Here is a 214-nt window from a genome sequence, read left to right on the forward strand (position 1 = left end):
TGAACATACATTTTCATAAATGCACTGACAAGTAATCAATAAACTAAGGAGCTTCCATTAAAATTTGAAAAAAGAGTAAAATCAACTAGGATGCAATCACAATAAACATTCCAATATCCACAACAGAGCCAGACAACACCATACCATTGATATGGATTCCATAATCTATCTTGCACACGTCATCATAGTTGAGGACTGTCTTGTCGCCTGAGGG

At 36.0% G+C, this 214-nt stretch overlaps 1 protein-coding gene across 1 annotated transcript in view; it reads right to left on the reverse strand.

The window, feature by feature from the left end:
- The window catches only part of LOC119586583 (methionine aminopeptidase 2-like), a 50,757-nt gene that overhangs the window by 15,150 nt on the left and 35,393 nt on the right, over positions 1-214 (reverse strand).

Source organism: Penaeus monodon, chromosome 21 (assembly GCF_015228065.2).
Source record: "Penaeus monodon isolate SGIC_2016 chromosome 21, NSTDA_Pmon_1, whole genome shotgun sequence".
In the NCBI taxonomy this organism is placed as follows: Eukaryota; Metazoa; Arthropoda; class Malacostraca; order Decapoda; family Penaeidae; genus Penaeus; species Penaeus monodon.